The sequence below is a fragment of the Camelus dromedarius genome, chromosome 9, assembly GCF_036321535.1.
Source record: "Camelus dromedarius isolate mCamDro1 chromosome 9, mCamDro1.pat, whole genome shotgun sequence".
Lineage (NCBI taxonomy): Eukaryota > Metazoa > Chordata > Mammalia > Artiodactyla > Camelidae > Camelus > Camelus dromedarius.
The window spans coordinates 79,575,069-79,595,340 of NC_087444.1; the positions used below are offsets into that span (position 1 = coordinate 79,575,069).

Here is a 20,272-nt window from a genome sequence, read left to right on the forward strand (position 1 = left end):
CTCTGACAATCACAAGACTGTTCCCTGTATCTGTGAATTTATTTTAGGGGGGAGGGTTAGATTCCACATATAAGTGAGATAATGCAGTATCTTTCTTTTTGTGACTTGTTTTACTTAGCATGGTGTTCTCAAGGTCCGTCCATGTTGTTGAAAATGGCAAGATTTCCATCTATTTTTGGCTGAATAATTTTCCATTGTATGTGAATGTATACACCACACCACATTTTTCGTCCATTCATCCATTGATGGGCACTCAGGTTGCTTTCATGCCTAGGCTGCTGTACATACTGCTGCAGTGAACATGGAGGTGCATATCTTTTTTAAATACGTTTTTATTGAAGTCCAGTCAGTTTACAATGTTGTGTCAATTTCTGGTGTACAGCACAATACTTCAGTTATATAGGAAATACATATATTTGTTTTCATATTCTTTTTAACCATAAGTTACTACAAGATATTGAATATACTTTCTTGTGCTATACAGTATAAACTTGTTTCTATTTTGTATATAGTAATAAGTATCTGCAAATCTTGAAGTCCCAGTTTATCCCTTTCCACCCCCTGAAGGCATGAATCTTTTTGAGTTACCGTTTTTGTTTCCTTCAGATAAATGCCCAGGAGTGGAACTGCTGGATCAGGATTTTGTTTTTGTGGTGGATGTTTAGGCTCAAATGAGCAGCTACATATAGTCCAGGTGATAAACTGTGGATAAAGGATCTCAGGGCCCTCCATCTTGCCTTCAGCCCTTATGGGATGAGCAAGATCAAGTTTTATGAAGATAGGGAGAGACATAGTTAAAGGGCTTCCTATACGTGGAAGTGAAACATGTCTCCCATTCAATATAGAAGAGACAATGGGAAAATTGCTGAAGTTGGTGTGAGGTATGAGCCAGCCAAATGGCCTGGAGCAAGATAGAGACTCCCAGGGGTTTGGTTGCCAGACTAGAATTTTATTTTTTTCAAACAAGTTTATTGTGGTATAATTTGTATACAGTAAATTATACATATTTCAGATGTACAATTTGAAGAATCTTGATAGGTGTGTACACCTATGAAACCACCATCACAATTAAGATACCTAACATTTCTATCACTCCCCGAGAGGTGCAGATTTTGAACTCCCAGTTAATCCCTTCCCACCCCTTTCCCCTCGCTCCTCAGTAACCATAAATTTATTTTCTATGTCTGTGAGTCTGTCTTTGTTTTGTAAATAAGCTCATTTGTGTGTGGTTTTTGTTTTTGTTTTGATTCCACATATAAGTGATATCACATGATACTTTTCTTTCTTATCCTGGCTTACTTCACTTAGAAGGATGATTGCCATGTCCATCCATGTTGCTGCAAAGGGCATAATTTTATTCTTTTTTATGGCTGGGTAGTATTCCATTGTATAAATATACCACTACTTCTTTATCCAGTCATCTGTCAATGGACATTTAGGTTGCTTCCATGTCTTGGCTATTGTACGTAGGTAGTGCAGCTATGAACACTGGGGTGCGTGTGTCTTTTTGAATTAGAGTTCCCTCTAGATACATACCAAGGAGTGGGATTGTTGGATCATATGGTAAGTCTATTTTTAGTTTTTTAAGGAATCTCCATATTGTTTTCCATAATGGCTGCACCAAACTACATTCCCACCAACAGTGTAGGAGGGTTCCCTTTTCTCTGCACCCTCTCCAGCATTTATTGTTTGTGGACTTGTGAATGATGGCCATTCTGACTGGTGTGCGGTGATACCTTATTGTAGTTTTGATTTGCATTTCTCTGATAATTAGCAATATTGAGCATCTTTTCATGTGCTTATTGGCCATTTGTATGTTTTCATTGGAGAATTGCTTGATTAGGTCTTCTGCCCATTTTTGGATTTTTTTTTTTTTATTAAGATGTATGAGCTGTCTATATATTCTGGAAATTAAGCCTTTGTCAATTGCATGGTTTGCGGATATTTTCTCCCAGTCCGTAGACTGTCGTTTTGTTTTGCTTATGGTTTCCTTTGCTGTGCAAAAGCTTGTAAGTTTAATTAAGTCCTATTTGTTTATTTTTGCTTTTATTTCGATTGCCTGGGTAGACTGCCTTAGGAGAACATTGCTGAGATTTATGTCAGATAATGTATTACTGATGTTTTCTTCTAGGAGTTTTATTATATCTTGTCTTATATTTAAATCTTTAAGCCATTTTGAGTTTATTTTTGTTTATGTTGTGAGGGAGTGTTCTGACTTCGCTGATTTACACGCTGCTGTTCAGTTTTCCAGACACCACTTGCTGAAGAGACTGTCTTTTTCTCCATTGTATATTCTTGCCTCTTTTGTCAAAGATTAATTGACCATAGGTGTGTGGGTTTATTTCTGGGCTCTCTGTTCTGTTCCATTGATCCATATGTCTGTCTTTATGCCAATACCACGCTGTTATGGTTACTGTAGCTGTGTAGTATTGTCTCAAGTCTGGGAGGATTATTCCTCCAGCTTCGTTCTTTTTCTTCAATATTGCTTTGGTAATTCTGGGTTTTTTGTGATTCCATATAAATGTTAGAGTTATTTGTTCTAGTTCTGTGAAAAATGTCCTGGGTAATTTGATAGGGATCTCATTAAATCTGTAGATTGCCTTGGGCAGTATGGCCATACAAATAAATGAATAAACCTAATAAAAAAGTACCTCCCCTCCCCCCCCAAAAAAAGCAGAAGCAGCCTTTGGCCAACTTATAGCCATCATAAGTTGTTCAGAAAGTCCCAGGAGGCAGGACGTGTGTGTGACGGTGTGTCTGAGGGTACTAACAGGAGTGTTCGTGGACTTTAATTTGAAAGTAAAATTTACAAATGAGGAATAACATGCCACTGGAACACAAAAAGTACTCTTAAGCTTTTGGACTTATATATCCTTTTTTAAAATAGTCTTGTTTCTATTTTTTAATTTTTTACTTTATTTCACTTTATTATTTTTAATGGAAGTACCGGGGGTTGCACTCAGGACCTCCTGCATGCTAAGCACATGCTCTACCACTGAGCTGTACACCCCCACCCCCAATTCACACATCTTTGATAAGTGTGTCAAGTGAATTCCCTTGGAAGAGGATATTACCAATATGCTGTTATACCTGTGCTCCTGGAGAAAGGTGGATGCAGTGGAGGCCTCGTCTGCTAAGACTGTGTGTGATGGCAGAGCTGTTGAGGTCTTAGATGGGGAGTTCGGAAAAGGTATGTTTTGTCCCTTTGGGGGTAAAGGCAATCTGCAGTTGAGTGGCCTTTGAAATAGGCACTGAACAGAGCATATTAGCCAAATCTTCAAGAGTAAAATATTACTGGTTTTGACTGCGCAGAGTCAGCAATTTTAGTAATACTGGTTATTGAGTATGGGGCCTTGATGGATGGGACCACAGCGTTAAGATTGTAGTTATCCATCATGGAGAAGCCCTTTAGTTTTTCCAGATTTAAGAACAGCAAAATTGGGCTGTAAAATGGAGAAATATTGGGGACAATCACCCCTTTATTAGATTTTATATAATAAGTTTTCATCTTTGAAAGCCCTGTTTAACTTATATGAGACCATATTTACTATCTTAGCTAGGATTCCATGGGTCCCATTTTATCAAGTTATTTTTTTTGTTTGTTTTTAAGAGAGAAATTTCTCTCTTCCTCTTTTTTTTTTTCTTTCTTTTCTGTTATTTAAAAAGAATTTGGGAGGTGGGTGGAATTAAGTCTGCTTATTTATTTAATGGAGGTACTGAGGATTAAACCCAGGACCTCTTGCGTGCTAAGCACGCACTCTTCCACTTGAGCTGCACCCTTCTCCCCTTGTCAAGTTAATTTTTTAAGTGCCAAAGCTCACTTTAATTTTAACTTACTATCAGTTGTTTTAGAGTGTCTGTAATTAGTATGTAATATTTTAAGGCAATGGGTATCGTGCGTTTGGGAAATGTAGGCAAGACTCTGAGGCATATGTAGTTTTTCCTCTATTTTATATTTATATATCTTCCTAAGACTGTAGGCGTCCATTGCTTAAATATGATGTGTTCACAGGTGTAACTAGAGCTTGAGCCCCAGTATGAAGTCCAAATACTAAAGTTAATATAGAACTTACATTTTAGAGGCACAAAAGCCAATCAATGCTCATTTTATCTGTTTTTTTTTTCCTTTTTTGTTGTTTTTTTGTTTTGTTTTTAACAGACTTTATTTTTTTAGAGCAGTTTCAGGTATACAGCAGAACTGAGCAGAAAATAGATTTCCCACAGAGCCCTCCCCACCCACACATATATACTCTCCTACCCTCAATATCCCTCATCACTGTGGCATATTTGGTACAATTGATGAACCAACATGGACACCTTATCATCAACCAAATTCCATCATTTACATTCGGGTTCACTCTTGATGTTGTACATTCTATGGGCTTTGACAAATGCAGAACGACATGTAGCCACCACTATAGTATCACACAGAGTAATTTCATTGCCCTAAAAATCCCTTGTGCCCCATCTATTCATCCCTCCCTCCCTCCCTCCCTCTCCCAAAACTCCTGGAAACCACAATCTTCTTACTGTTTCTGTAGCTGTGCCTTTTCTAGAATGTCATTTGGTTGGAATCATACAGTTTGTAGCCTTTTCAGACTGGCTTCTTTCATTTAGTAATATGTCTTTTGAGTTTCTTCCATGTCTTTCATGGCTTGATAGCTCATTTTTTTTCCCTGCACATGTATTTTTTAATTTACATGTATGTACCCTTCATTGTTTCTAAGAACATTCAGAGCTTTTTTAACTTTCATGGTTATCGAAGGAATAAAGCTAACCACAAAATAAAAATTAATTCCAAAAGATATATACACCTTGCTATTAACAGCAACATTATTTATAATTGCCTAGATATGGAAGCATCCTAAGTGCACATCGATAGTTGAATAGATAGAAGAGGCAGCATACATATATGTATATATGAAATATATATATATATATTTAATGGAATACAACTCACCCATAAAAAAGAAGGACGTTTTGCCATTTGCAGCCCTTCATTCACTTTTTTTCACTTCAAAAGCCAGAATTTTATAACTGGCAGAGACATTTCCATTACATCAAAAACAACAAAATACCTAGAAATAAACTTAACCAAGGAGATTACCTATACACTAAAAACCAAAATGACGCAAAGAAATGGAAAGATTTCTTGTGCTCTTGGATTGAAAAAATCAACACTATCAAAATGGCCATACTACCCAAAGCAATCCACAGATCCAGCGCAACCCCTGTCAACATACTCATGACATTCCTCACAGAACTAGAACAAACAATTCCAAAATTTATAAGGAACCACAAAAGACCCTGAACAGCCAAAGCAATCTTTTGTAGGTCTCTCTCTCTCTTTTTTTTTTTTCCCCTCTTTCTTCTTTTTGTTCTCTTTTCTTATGGTTTGATGACTGAAGAAGGTGCTTTAACATCTGTTGTAAAGCTGGTTTGCTGGTGCTGAAATCTTTTAGCTTTTGTTTTCTGTGAAGCTTTTGATTTCTCCATCAAGTCTGAATGAGAGCCTTGCTGGATAGAGTATTCTTGGTTGTAAGTTTCCCCCTTGCATCTCTTTAAATATATTGTCCAGCTCCCTTCTGGCCTGTACAGTTTCTGCTGAAAAATCAGCTGATAACCTTATGGGAGTTCCCTTGTATGTTATTTGTTGCTTTTCTCTTGCTAGTTTTAATATTTTCTCCTTATCCTTAATTGTTGTCAATTTGATGACTGTGTGCCTTGGTGTGCTCCTCTTTGGGTTGATCCTGTATGGAACTCTCTGTGCTTCCTGGACTTGGGTGACTGTTTCCCTTCCCAAGTTGGGGAAGTTTTCAGTGATTCTCTCTCCAAAAATTTTCTCAAGTCCTTTCTCTCTCTCTTCTCTTTCTGGGACCCCTATAATGCAAATACTAGAGTGCTTCATGTTGTCCCAGAGTGCTCTTAAACTGTCCTCATTCCTTTTTATTCTTTTTTCTGTTTTCTGTTCTGAAATAGTGATTTCCACTAATCTGTCTTCCAGCTCACTGATCCGTTCTTCTGCCTCATTTAGTCTATTCTTGGTTCTCTCCAGTGTGTTATTCATTTCAGTGATTTTCTTCTTCAACTCTTGTTTGGGTATTCTTTATATTTTCCAGCTCTTTGCTAAAAACTTACCTCTGTGCATCTAGACTCCTCTTGAGTTCTCTGAACATCTTTATCATCATTGCTTTATACTCTTAATAGTCAGATAAATTGCTTATCTCCTCATCACTTACTACTTCTTCTGGGATTTCATCTTGTGCCTTGGCCTGGGAGATATTCCTTTGCCACCTCATATCTTGTGTCTTTCTGTGTGTTTGTGGATTCCTTCCACAGGCTTTGGGATTGTTGTTTCCTTATTTCTAGTATCTGTCCCTCCCATTTTATATTTTTGTTACATAAATCTTTTTAGTATATATATTTTTGTATATACATTTTAGGTTTGCAGTTGGGACAAATTAAGGATCTTTGTTTTAATTTAGTTTGTATCATATATGCATGTCTAGCATATATTTATGTTGAATTATAGTATATAAAACATATCATTTCTTTAATTATCTTTTCTACCCTCTGTCTAGGGGTTTTCTTTTTTCTTTATCTTTTTCCTTTCTTTTAAAGTTTATTTTACTTTTTGATTCTGACATGTAATCTCCTGAAACCATGTATTTTAGTTCCTGCCTCTGGCTGATAGTAGGAAGAGGGAGGATGGGGAAGGGCCCAGTGCCCCTAGGCAGCAGCCTCATTTTTTTTTTAATTCAAGTATTTACTGAGTTCCTGTTATTTGCCATATAGTTTTTTATTTCCATTTTTACAAATTGAAGTATAGTCAGTTTACAGTGTGTCAGTTTCTGGTGTCCAGCATAATGTTTCAGTTACACATGTACGTACACATAATAATCCTTTGGATATTCTTTTCCATTATGCGTTACTACACGATATTGGATATAGTCCCCTGTGCTGTACAGGAGAAACTTGTTTATCTACTTTATATATAGTAGTTAGTATCTGCAAATCTCAAACTCCCAGCTTACCCCTCCCCACCTCTTTTGCTCCCTGGTAACCATAAGTTTGTTCTCTATGTCTGCGAGTCTGTTTCTGTTTTGTAAATAAGTTCATTTGTGCCTTTTTTTTAGATTCCACATGTAAGCAATATCATACGGTATTTTTCTTTCTCTTTCTGGCTTTCTTCACTTAGTATGACGGTCTCCAGGTCCATCCATGTCACTGCAGGTGGCATCATTTTATTCTCTTTAATGTAGGCAGCAGTCTCTTGGGACAGCTCACCTGCAGCATGATCACTCTGTTTCCCCCTCTTCTTTTTCTCTCTTAAACAGAATCTTTTACAATGGCTTATATGTCCAGAATGGTAAAGTTTCCCCCTTTCTACCTTTTTTCCTTTTTGTCTCCTGTTAGTCCCCAAATGTTTTTTTCCCCCTTTTGGGGGTGTTTTCCTTGTAAACTCCTGGTGGTCTCGAGTTGCCTCTGTGGTGAGGGTCAGCCTCCCTTTCTAGGGTAAAACAGTCCACCTCAGGAGGGCTGGGGTCTGCATCTGGGAAAGCAGCAGTGCCTCATCCTGGTCTTGGGCAGCTTGGTTTTAAGTGGCGACTCAGCACATTGATACAGGGCAGGGCACAGAAGCGCCCGCACGCTGACCGGGAGAGGTGCAGGCACAGCTGCGCTGAGAAACGGCCCCTGCTGTCCTGGGTGGAGGACACAGAGTGCTCCTTCCCCTTTCTCTCTTTCATCCCTCACTGGGCCACAGTCTCCGTGGATGGGATCCCTTGTATCCAGTGAACTGTGACGTCAGCGGGGCAGGCAGCATGAGAGCAATTTAAGCTCGGAGCCACAACTGTGTTTGCCCGGTGCCGTGAGTCTTCACGGGGAGGAGGCCTTGCACACATCTGCCCGTGTGTGGCCCGGAACCCAGCGTGCCCACACTCTAAGGGATTATCAGCAGGGGATTCCAGATGATAGAAATCAAGGGATCGACTTGTGTGTCATTGAGGAGGGCCAGCTAGGGACCAGGGATCCCAGACCACAGCAGTTACGTGGGTGGCCCTAGTGTTCTGCAGTTGGCCAGGCCTGTGGAGCAGAATAAAGAGTCAGCAAGGCAGTAAGCCTCTCTGCTCCATCGTGGGGGTAGCTTAGCCAGTCACTCCAAGTGCTGGCACACAAGATACATCTTAAAACCCAAGGCAGGATGCGGTCATGGACTGACTTGTGTCCCCTCCCCCAGATTCATGTATTGAAACCTCAAATGGGATGGTATTTGGCGATAAGGCCTTTAAGGGAGATAATTAAGGTCAAATGAGGTCATAAGAGTGGGCCCTAATCTGATAGGGTTGGCATCCTTATAAGAAAAGGAAGGAAGGTATAGCTCAGTGGTAATGTGTGCTTAGCATGCACGAGGTCCTGGGTTCAATCCCCAGTACCTCCATTAAAAAAAAAAAAAAAAAGAGAAAAACAGGAAAAGACACTCAGGTTGGCTCTCTGTGTGTCCCCAGAAGAGGCTGTGAGGAGGGAGGTAGGAGGCAGCAGCCTGGAAGACAGGTCTCACCAGAAACCAGCTCCGGCGCCACCTTGATCTTGGACTTCTAGGCTTCAGAAGTGCAAGACAATAAGTTTCTGTTGAAGCCATCCCACCTGTGGTGTTTTATTGTAGCAGCATGAGCAGGTGCCAGCTGGGAACAGGGCATCCCAGGCTCTGTCACCTTAAGCTCCTTTATGGTGAAAAACCAAGGCAGGAGACAGAGCACAAAGTAGATGCAGCCACAGTGCAAGTGAGTGCGTTCAGCCAATAAGCCGAGGGCTGTCGGGAGGCCTGTCATCACCGTTTGTACCTGAACGACCCTGCTCGCTGCACCGTCTGTTCTAAAATTTGTACCCAGAATGTGTGTCAGTCATGTATGGGAAGGTAACAAGCCTGGAGACAGCTGTCTTTGAAAGAAGCATTTATTACTCACATTTCCGCAGAGAAAGGTACAGCCATGCCACCCGGGGCCGTGTGGAGAGGGCCAGGGCCAGGGCCAGCCAGGAGGCAGGAGGGCCAAGGGGGAGCTCAGGCCTGCGCCTTTGTTACCACGGTGGAGGGAGTGTTTTAGGCTCCGACTTTCTGTACTGGGCAGGAAGTGAAACAGACATCAGGTCTGTTTGGGGGGTTTGTAATGCGACTTCTGCATGCCTGGGTCGCAAGAGAGTTGTAAACAACTTTGGGCATGAGTTCGGCTCCGCAATTACTGGGTGCCAAATACAAAATCTGAGAAAATGCGCTTAGCACAGCTTCGTCCCGTGTTCCCCCAGCCTCTGCCCACCCGACGCCTGCGTCATCTGCACTTGGCAGAGAGCTGCATCTTTTTCGGCACTATTGATGACTCAGTATGAAATATCCAGGAGCCGCCCCTTCTGAGCTTTCTCTGTCTGCTCCTGGGTTTTACGCACACATTCTGCTGGCACAGGCATCTCTCTTTCACAGTCTTGTTTCTGTTTCCCTTGTCAGTCAAAGGTCCCGATGCTTTCTCGGTGGAGATGTCTGAGGGCCACCGAGCTCAGTGTTGCTCGCTCTGGTCCTGTGCTTCCTGTTGTCCTTGCTCTGCAAGTATCTGCGTTTTGCATTTTTGCCTGAACCCAACAGGTCTCAGCTCGGCCTTCCTCTAACTTTCCTTTAGCTGCCCCAAGAGTAGAGAGTCTATACGTGAGGGGGAAGCTGGAGACCAATCTGAGACCCAGGAGAGGAGGGGCATTGAAGAGTGGCCTCCGCAGCCAAGTCAGGGAGAAGGCAGCTTCTGGCTGAAGTCCACATGTGTCCCACTGAGACTAGGTCCCCATCCCCATATGAAATCTTCCTCTCGCAGTTACTTGGTTAAATTGATTTTTATTTCTATTTTATTTTTTTAAAGGTGTCCGACATGATGGTTTAATGTGCATATGCATTGTGAAACGATTACCACAATCATCTGTCACCTCACATGGTTGACATTTTTTCATTGATGTATAATTCACACTCAGTGTTAGTTTCAGGTGTAAAACATAGTGAGATAACATTTATATGTATTTCAAGATGATCACGATGATCAGTCTAGTTACCTCCTGTCACCCTAGAAAGATGTCACAGTGTTATTCACTATATTCTGTATTTTGTATATCACATGTCCATGACTTATGTTAAAAGTGGAAGTTCCTTCCTCTTAATCCCCTTCACCTACTTCACCCATCCCCACATCCCCCACTTTGGTTAAATTTATTGCGAAGTTTTTTTCTTTTTTTCATGCTGTTGTAAATGGAATTGCTTTTCATTTAATTTCCGAATTCATTTATTGCTTTAATTGTGTGTGTGTGTGTTCTTTGGCATTTTATACCTGTAAGATTGTGTCATCTGCAAATAGAGATAGTTTTGCCGATTTCTTTCCAAGTTGGATGCCTTCTATTTCTTTTTCTTGACTAATTGCTCCAGTTGGAAGTTTCAGTACAATGTTGTCTGGAAGTGGTGAAGGTGAGCATTCTGTCGTGTGCTCGATCTAAGGGGGAGATTTTTTCTGTCTTTCATCGAGCATGATGTTGCCTGTGGGGTGCTCATAAATCCTTTTATGAGGTAATCGTAGCAGGTTGAGTGTTTTCATCGTTGTGAAAGGGCATTGAATTTCTCAGAAGCTTTTCTGTATCAGTCGATGTGATTTTGGGGTTTCCCCCCCTCCATTCTGTTAACGTGGTGTGTTATGTTGATTGATTTCTGTAAGTTGAACCCCCCTGATGGGTTTGTTTTGCTAGCATTTTGTTGATGACTTTTGTATTTTTATTCATAGGGGATACAGTTCTGGAGGACTCTTTTCTCGTGATGTCTTTGTTTTCGGCATCATCCTACTGACCTTGTAGGATGAGTTCTGAAGCATCCTGTTGGTCATCTTTTTTTTTCCCCCACAGTTTGAGAGAGATTAGTGTTATTTCTTCTTTAAATGTTTGTTCCCATTTACCAGTTAAGCCGTTTGATCCTGGGATTTTCTTTGTAGATTTTTTTTATTACTGTTAATAGTGTCTTTATTTCTTGTAGGTCTATTCAAATGTTCTACTTCTTGAGTTAGTTTTGGCATTTTATTTGTTTGTAGGAACTTTCCATCTGCTTTATTGGAATATACTTGTTCGCAGCGTTGCCTCCTACTTGTATATATTTCTGCCAGATCAGTAATAATGACCCACTTGGATTTCTGACTTTAGTAATTTGAGTCTTCACTCTTTTTTTCCTCTAGTCAGTCTAACTAAAGGCTTATCAATTTTGTTGATCTTTTTAGAGTAACAGCCAGGATATTTGTCTTTAAGTGCTTTTGACAGATGGCACTCAGAAGGTCACTGCTGCTCTGGGACTATTGGGAGGGGGCAAAACAGAGGCAGATCACTCAGCTGATCCCCTGGGAGTGGTCAGACATGCTGCAGCTCACAGCCCCAAGTCTTCTGGACAAGTTCCATAATGCCCCCAAGTCATCAGCAAACCCGGGGAGGTGGGGGTGGTGGGAAGGTGAGTTAACAGACTGCAATATCGTTTTCCAAAATTTGGCAACTTCTTTGTTTATTAAACACTCCCCTCGTGATTGTAAGTTTCCATGTTAGATTTCAGATTCCCGAAAGAGCTGATTCTGACAGTTTTTTTTAACCAGAGTCATCTCTGCTTTAGTGGCAGGGCAGGGATTGCAGATTCCCTACGCCACCACTTTGGGTAATGTCACTTCTGTTGGTGAGGCTTCTTTTGGTTTGTTTTTCTTTGTGCGGAGGGATTAGGTTTGTTTGTTTATTTAGAGGAGGTAGTTGAGATTGAAGCCAGGACCCCAGTGCGTGCTGAGCACACACTCTACCACTGAGCTGTACCCTCCCCCGCTGCTAGTGAGTTTTATTTGCTAAGTATAAATATTTTAAATCAGCATCAAATGAAAGATACCAATTCCTTTCCTCACTGTAAATCTGGAAAGAATTGGTCAATGAAATGACAAAACCAGTGTCATAATAAAGCTTAAGTTTGGGCACAAAAATTCATAGAAATTATGTGAAATTTAATAAAAATTAGACTTGTGAGTCACACGATAAGTTCCTGGGCGAGTATCATAGCATCCTCTGGGAACCTGTTAGAAGTGCAGATTCTTGTGTCCTGTCTCTGACCAACTAGTTCAGAAACATTGGAGTTGAGGGCCCACAATCTGGGTTTCACAGACTTGCTTTTCTTTCTGATATGTGTTTGACTTTGAAGACCACTGTGATATGTAATCAAAAATTGTAAGATAGCTCTGGATTAAGGTCATAATTTTGGTACAAAAGATTAAAGGTTGTATATTTCCAGGAAATAAAATGAAATTCAAGACATTATGTAGCTAACTGTAAACATTTATGTGAAATATCTGATTTGCCAGGAGAATGACACAGGGATATTAAAAGCCTTAGAAGAACTTGAGAAGCCTTAAATGACAAGGATATGATAATCAGGTAATTGAAAAGAAGATTCTTTGTCACTTGAATACCAGGGAAAATAAAGAAGGAACATGTAACTTAAGTTATACTAAAAGTTTGGCCATTAATTTGCATTATCTGAGCATAAAAAGGGAATGTTAAGTAACAAAACCTTGACCCTACAGAAATTAGAGTGATTCACTTTTTAGGATCAGTTAATACAATTAAAAAATCAACTAAAATTAAAAAAGGTGAAAATGTAACTTTTTACAATAGATATGTATTTAATTGAATATTTACAAAAATAATTTATAATAATCAGAGCTGCTGATGTTGTCCGTCTGGCTAAACCTAAACTGGACTTACTATTCTTACAACACAGATGAGAATGCTTGGCTAGTTTGTGCCAAGCCAGTCATCACGTGTGTGTACTGCTTCACATTCCAGCACAGTCCCCCTCCCTCCGCATCAGCACCGGACGTGGCAGATGTTGTCAGGTCGCCGGGGGCTCCTTGTGACTTGCAATTAAGGGGTCTTTACAAGTGCTTTTTCTCTCCCTGGGACTACTGAATACAACGCTTTAAAAACTCAAATTTTCCGGTAACTCTATGAAAAACAAGTACACAACAATACTAGTCTTGATCACAAAATTTGATGTTTTGCTGCTTTGTACTTCCTCAAAGCTTTCCCAGGACTCTCCACTCTTTACAAAGAAGCATAAATTAAGTTCAGTATGACTGAGTATATGATTTCAATTTCTGGTAACACTAGAAGTTCTAGGAAAGTGGAAGTATGTTTGGTTTTATGCTCCATGTGTCACAGATTCCTAGCAGAATTCTTAGCATCTAATAATCACCTATATTCATTAAAGGTTTTTAAAAAACTAAATTTATTATTTACCCAACTGCACAAATCAGATGAATTATAGCTGTTTAGGCAGATCAGCAATAAATGAAATTCTGGCCCAGAAATCAAAGAAGAGTCGTGAGATACGGATGTCACTGGCGATGAGCAAAAAGGGACTAAGAGTCGGGAAGCGCGAAGCCAGGAACACGGGGAGGTCTACCAGCCGCTGACCTGGTGACGCCGTGAGCGTGACATAAAGAGCTGAAGTGCAAGAAAACGAGTAGAAGACGAAGGCGCTCGCCAGGGCCGGGATGGTGCGCGTGGCTCGGGCCTCGTGGGAGGCTCGGGTGGAGCGGCTGCTGCTGAGGACGTGCTGGCCTCGCTGCTTGTGTCTGGTCAGGAGGATGACCGTGGAGCCTCTAGCCCACGTGATGCGGCCCAGACATACAGCATCAAAGGAGAAGAATATGCCTGCATGCAATGCGACTGGAAATCTGTCTGATCTGAGTGAAAAACAGTATCTGTAGTTTTGGGGGGTTTTTTTGCACTTACGTTTTAGCTGTTTCTTGGTCCAACTACTCTCATTGGAATAAAGACATTTACCGAGAGGTGCAGGGCCCAGCGGAGGGAGCAGCAGAAGCCAGTGCACTTTGGGGATCTCATTTTGCGCTCCATCCACCTACAGGTTCTCAAACAGAGCTTAACGGCCTGGAAACCATTGAGGAGGCAGGTGGGGCTGAGGGACACCCCTCTGGCCACTCTGTGTAAATACACGACAGGTTTACACCCAGCATCGTCCAGGAAATTTTTCCATCCTAACTCTGCCATTGTCTGTGGGATCCCTCTGGAGAAAAGGACCAAGCTGCTGGCTAAGCCCAGCTGGTGGCGTATCATGTCTGTGGGTGTCAGCTTGTGTCCAGTGAGCGGAGTGAAGCTAAGAAGACTGAAGAGGAAGGAGTTGCCCAGGATCCCAGCTCCCGTCTGAGTGAGGAAGGCAGTCCCTGCGTCCAGGCTGGCAGAGCCCATCACGCCAGCCTCTAGGGGACGTGGCTAATTTGAGTCCAAAAATGGTAGAAACATAAACAAAAATGTATTTCCTTCATCCACCCAGCAGTTCCTAATGATAAATATAACACATTTTCCTCGTCTTTAAGCAAAACATTTTCTCAATTTAAATGGACGTTAATATGTATTTATGGGTTCAAAGCGCATTAGAGCCCCATATTGGGGGGGAAGGCATATCTCAGTGGTAGAGTGCATGTGCAGCATGCACAGGGTCCTGGGGTTGATCCCCAGCACGTCACCTAAAAATAAAAAATCAGACACACCTACTCCTCCTCCAAAAAAAAACCCCGAAAATAAATAAATAATTTGAGTCCCATGTTGGAAACAAATTAAATGTCCAATAAAAGAGAATGTTTAAATAAATAATGTACCATTCACACAATAAGACATCAGCGTCTGTAAAACTGAATGAAGAACCTCTCTATACATGTGTATGAAATTATTTCCGGGATATATTTTTAAGTAAATGAGAAGACAACAGGGAATGGGAAAGAGAGTGCAGAGTATGCTACAATTTTCCTATGGTTCTGATAATGAATATGGATATGAATACATGCATGTATGTGTATTTAATTGCTTTTAAAATCTGTATAAGAATGAGCCCCAAACCCATATGAAATGAATGACATACAGATGCATAGACAATCCAAGCTGGAGGAGCAGAAATGAAAGCTAGTTGTATATGAACTGCTCTTGCGTTACAGTTTTTGCTTTTAGATAGATATACATATTTTACATAAGTAACTAACAATATTCATTTTAAGTATAATTAAAACTCATAAAATTCAAAGGCAAAATTATGATAAAATATATAAGGCTCATTATGTAATAAGAGGTGTGGCCTATTCATACAAAGTAATAAGACTTTAAGTAACTTTAAAAAATGGACTATATATTTCTACTGAAATGTATCAAGGCAAAAATATCTACAAAGATGTTAAAATTTCCTATGACCATACTGTTCAGAAAAACAGTGATAAAAATATTTTGAAATTAAGTATTTTGACGTAGTTTGGAAGTGAGGCTTTCACTAAAATTAAAAAAAAAAAACAGAAATAAAAATGCAAAGCGTTTAAGGAGGAGTCTATACTTTTCATTCATTTGGAAGAATTCTCATTACCTTGACCTGTATTTTATCTGAAGCATAAATATATATTGTATATTTTTCCATTAGACCAACTCCCAGGTAATTACCATTCCCATTACGTCAGCTGTATTCAGAAAATGCAGTTTCTCACTAGAAGAAAATTTATATCTTAAAAAAATGTGTAACTCTAGAAGGTCTTCTCCGACCACCAAGTGAGGAAGCTTTCCCAAACATCTGGGGTCACTTTAGAATCTCACAGTGGTTAAGTTTTTAAGGAATTGAGTATTTATTCTAGAAACTGATAAAGGGATATTGAAACAAAAGTAAGAAGTAGTTTTATGTGTCAACTTCAGGACAAAATGTACATCAGTAGAGAGGTACATTGAAAACTAAAAGGGGAATTCTAATATTGAAAGTCATTCAATTTGCATAAGTGTGTTGATCTAATATTATTTGAATGTCAGTCTTTCTTAATTTTCTCTACAGTTTAAAAATGTTTTTAAAAGTTAGTAAGATTGAAACTTGCAATGAAAAGAATTTTCCCCTAACAAAGACAGAGTCTGCTAGCAATTGCCTTTACGGATGTTCATGTGTAGAATTAGGGATGGTATGAAACAGGAAGCCTGCAGTTAACATACACATACACACATTATCCTTAAATAAAAGTCAATTAAGATTAGTTGGAAAAATAATTATTTTACTTTGTTACACAGTATTAAAAGAATAGTGGTTGAAAAACAGAAGTAAATTTTTTATCTCACACCTTAGAGAGCTTTAAATAATGTATAGGACCTAAAAAAAAAAAAACTCACGGATAAAATATTGACTGCATTTTTATATAATCTTTGCTAGAGTATATCAATACTACATATGCTACAAACAAAAGATTATTTCATGAAATGATAATGAAAGCAAAAGAAATATATCACACATTAAAATTAATCTAAATAAAATATTTAACTTAAAATACTGAACAGAGTAGAATATAGTAGGACATAAAAAAGTATCAGTAATCACCTTCAGTATTGATACCAAACAGGTAAACAAAAGACAAAAGAAATGCTGCTGATATGTATGAAGATGCAGTCCTTAGGAAAAATAAAAACTTTTAACATAGTCTCACGAATCATCAGAAAATTACAAATGAATTTGAGATGACATTTGACTATTTTTAACTATTACATACATTAATTTGCCCCAATTTTATTTTGGATAAAATTCCTCTGAAAGAAGCTTTACATATCTTTAATTTGCTTTCACCACCCATAATTAATCAAGCATGATTTATAACTAGTAATTCTTTACCATGCTGTATAGTACATCCCCAGGACTTAGTAATTTTACAGCTGGTACTTTGTTAAACTAGCCTGGACGTTGAGAGGTGTTGAAAACCTTGAGTACTCAGTGATTTATGTATTTATATGTGTATGGTCTCATCACCCACTTTTACCTCAAAAGCATTTAAAAAACCCCTCCAATTTTAGGGGCTATTTCATGTAGGATTTATAGAAATACTTTGTAACTTCTTTTGCACTAATATTTCAGTTATCAATATATTAACTTAGTTACACAATTGAAATAAAGAGGGCAGCTAGAATTAAAGTTTGAGGGAAGAAAATTGGCTCTTGAGAAGTATACACACCAACCTGTGTATCTGGGAATCTTTTGAAAAATAAATCAGTAATTGAATGCAAGTAATAAAAAGTAGGTCAATAGATATACTGTGGGAATTATAATTAATTAAGGATTAAGAACGTTCTTTAAAATAAAAAGATGGTGCTGCTGTGGTTACTGGCGACCCACACTTGAAGAACTGCAGTGATTCACGGGAAATAAAAGCCCATGCTTTCCTATTGGTCACAGTGATATTGTGGATCCACAGAGGAGATCAGAATTAAGGGACTTTGGCTTTCAGAAGAGGGAGTAGAAAATAGCCTTCATTCAGGGTCTCTGGTTAGATTGTTGTTCTTTTTGAAATCCTCTTCTTAAAGTAGGTGGAAGGAAGGGAAGGAGAGGGAGCTGGAGGACCGTGGAAGGGAGAAGAGACTGGACAACCCAGGAACTTACTGAAGTTGGGGTATCATAATTACACAAAGATGGCAGTGCCCAGGCACTTCTGGGTGACCCACTGGCAGAGCGATACTTAAACCTCAAGATTGGTAAAGTCCACTAACTTCATTATTAGCCTTTATGTCTGAAGTCCACCATCTTCCTCCCTCCCCAATATTTATGTTTGTAGATGGTTGGCATTTCCAAAAACAGGAGAGAAAATGAGACTTTGACTTATCTAAATGGCAGGAAAATGTTAAGAACCTTATACTAATTAAAAATGCAGAGTGGGGAGGGTACAGGCCAGTGGTAGAGCGTGTGCTTAGCAGGCACAAGGCCCTGGCTTCAATCCCCAGCACCTCCATTAAAAATAAATAAGTGAACCTAATTACCACCCCCCAAATGTAGAAACCTTAATAGACCCCGTTAAGCCCAGGCTGTTCCTCCAGAGAGGAAAAGCCTGTACCAGCACCTGTCACACTGGTACCAGGTCTCTGCCCAGCGGTGAAGAGCCCACCGTCTCCGCCTGACTGTGCATCATGTGCCTGTAGCGTGAAGCCTGTAGAGCGCATGCTTGCGAGGTTCAGTATGTGTAGTCGGGGACAAGGGAGAGGGGACTTCAGCGAGGGCTGTAACTGGAAGGGCCGGAGTATGCGAGCATCCTCAGGTGGGTGGTCATTTGCCTTTGGTTTCCTCAGCCAACAAATTTCCTACATATCCATGTATAAAAATATGTGTTTCAAACTTGGAAAACAAGTATTTCAGCAAGAATAGGCATGACTAGACTTCCTGAGATACTTTCCTTCTAAGAGCGTGGACGTTACCTGAAGAGGAGCGTTCCTCGCTCAGCGCTGTCCACTCCCAGGACCGCTGAGCGGCAGGCCCAGCGCCTGTGCAGGCGTGGGAGGTGGGCATCGGTACCAGGGGAAAGGGATGTGGGCTCTATGATCTCATCGCTCTGCCGGGGAGGGATTATTATTCCACCTGTAATTGCAGTGATGGTATTTGCAAGGGGGCTGGAGGCTGTTTGTGAGCAACATTGGTGACTGGTGTACATCCCTGGAAACTAATTTCCAGCTGAAAATTTCCAGCAGGAGTTACCGAAGTACCTGGGGAACACCTTGTTCATGAAACGTAAAAATTAAAATCGATCTCAAGGGCAGGTAAGCAGAGGACACTGAGGTCTAAAAAGTAAGAGAATGAAAGTAAACACGTGGTTCCAGTGGGTGTTTAGCCATCATGAGGGTTTCAACACAAAATTATAGTCTAGTCTTTTCCCATTCAAGAGGGCACCAAGGCTTCTGAAGTTGAAAGTAGAAACAGGGAATGAGCAGAACAAAAAAAGTTTCCAAAGTGATACAAACGAACGGGAAATCTGATTCAACAAATATTTATTGCATACCTTCTGTGGATCATGCACTATTTTTTTTTTTTTTTTTGGTATATGAGATATATCAGAACCCAAAACTTAAAAGGAACTTTCCCTTTCGGAACTTACACTGTGGTTGATGGAAACATAGAATAAACAGGGCACCTCGGATACCTGGTATATCAGAAGGCAGCGAAGCCTATAGAAAGCAGCAGGAGCAGGCTACAGGGGATTAAGGTGGCTGACACAGTAATGGGTGTCCCTGGTAGGACTCAGAGTGAAGATGGCACTTGAGGAAGCAGCTGAGGTTGTGAGGAACGGCAGCTTTCTTCCTTTCCGATTGTCATACGTTCACTGTCTTGCCTTACTGCGTGAGCGAGCACCTCCAGCACCGCGCGGTGTGAGTGCACAGAGCGGCTGTGTGTCGTCTTTTGGTCCTAATCTCGGGAATATTTTAACAATCAACTTTGAGGTAACAATATTTGTTAAGAGAATTTGGTAGGTATTCTTTATAAAATTAATGAAGATTCATCTATCTTGGTTTTATAAATGTTTTGTGTCTCCATGTGTACAGAGTGTTCTTTAAAAGCCATTTTGAGAGTAAGTTGGGAACACTGAGCCGTTTCATCAGTGGATACTTCGGTTGTATTTCCTAAATGAGTGAACATTATCTCACATATTCTGAGTATAATGAACAAAATCAGGAAATTTAATGTCTTTTTGGTTTGTTTCTTGGGTTTTTTTGTATATATATTTTTATTGAGGTATAATCAGTTTACAATGTTGTGTCAATATCTGGTGTACAGAGTAATACTTCAGTCATATAGGAACATACATAGATTCATTTTCATATTCTTTTTCACCATATGTTACTGCAAGATATTGAATACAGTTCCCTGTGCTGTACAGTATAAACTTGTTTATCTAGTTAGTATCTGCAAATCTTGAGCTCCCAATTTATGCCTTCCCACCCCCTTCCCTGCCTTAGTGTTTTTTAATAACTTTTTTCTCATTTTTCTACAGCCCAGTATTTTATCCTTTTTTGGTGGGGGGGGTTTGGGGATTAGATTTATTTATTTACATATTTAATGGAGGTACTGGGGATTGAACATAGCAAGATTATAGGATCCATTCTCAACCTATAAAAATTTTTATTTCTATATGTAAACAGCAAATATATGGAAATTAAATTTAAAGTAGCATAAAAATATAAACTAGCCGGGATTGAATTAAACAAAATGCATCTAAACTCTCTAACTTTGAAGCAATGAAAGAATCCCAAGGGAGATTAAGGAAGACTTAATAGATGGAAATAAACATATTGAAAAGTTGACTCTAAGATACTGATTTTTCAGGAGGGAGGTTATAGCTCAGTGGTAGAGCACACATTTAGCATGCACAAGGTCCTGGGTTCAATCCCCAGTGCC

General features: G+C 39.8%; 1 long non-coding RNA gene across 1 annotated transcript in view; it reads left to right on the top strand.

Annotated features, from left to right (window-relative positions):
- Positions 1-20,272, top strand: part of LOC135322084 (uncharacterized) — a 45,731-nt gene that overhangs the window by 2,019 nt on the left and 23,440 nt on the right. The gene's annotated exons all lie outside the window — the stretch shown is intronic.